The following is a 683-nucleotide window of genomic DNA, read 5'->3' as shown; positions in this document are numbered from 1 at the left end:
TCTCATCCACTGCCTCAACGAGAGAAAATACGCGTTAAATTGATATTGCCTATATAACATTGGCAAATGTTTTATTTTTATTGAGGCTGGTCCATATTTTATATTTATAAACATGATGCCTATTTTATATACTTTGTATTTGAATATGTCTTAATTTTAAATAATTATTTTACTAACCTGTATATATAATCAGTATCTATATTGTCTAGTTGTGTTAAAGTAACGTTTGTAATTAACTGTCTTGAAATAATTTTTTATATTGTAAATTTTACATATTGTTACACCATGTAATTCAGCTTATATGCTGCGAATTGGTTAGTTGAAATAAAAGATAAAAAAAAAAGATAATGTTAATAACTCTTTTCAGGCACAGTTCAAGAACAGACCACTACCGCAGATGTCTCTTTATCTGAACTCCTTTCAGGCACAGTTCAAGAACAGAACACTACCTCAGATGCATCTCCATCTGTTGTAAGTCGCTACGTCTATATATATAATATATATATATATATATATGTATATATATACTTATATATATATATATATGTATATATATGTATAGGCCTATATATATATACTGTATGTGTGTGTGTATCTATAATATGCATAATGATCGATTGCGTATATTGAGTAACCAATCGATTGACAACTTAGTAAATTTACAATTTTGAATGGATTATATA

At 26.8% G+C, this 683-nt stretch overlaps 1 protein-coding gene across 1 annotated transcript in view; it reads left to right on the top strand.

Annotated features, from left to right (window-relative positions):
- Positions 1-683, top strand: part of LOC117113700 (C-type mannose receptor 2-like) — a 14528-nt gene that overhangs the window by 12654 nt on the left and 1191 nt on the right. The gene's annotated exons all lie outside the window — the stretch shown is intronic.

Source organism: Anneissia japonica, unplaced genomic scaffold (genome assembly GCF_011630105.1).
Source record: "Anneissia japonica isolate Jap-2015-1 unplaced genomic scaffold, ASM1163010v1 scaffold2576_len324117_cov159, whole genome shotgun sequence".
NCBI lineage: Eukaryota > Metazoa > Echinodermata > Crinoidea > Comatulida > Comatulidae > Anneissia > Anneissia japonica.
Note: the sequence above shows the minus strand (reverse complement) of the source record. Positions and strands in the feature narration are given on the sequence as shown.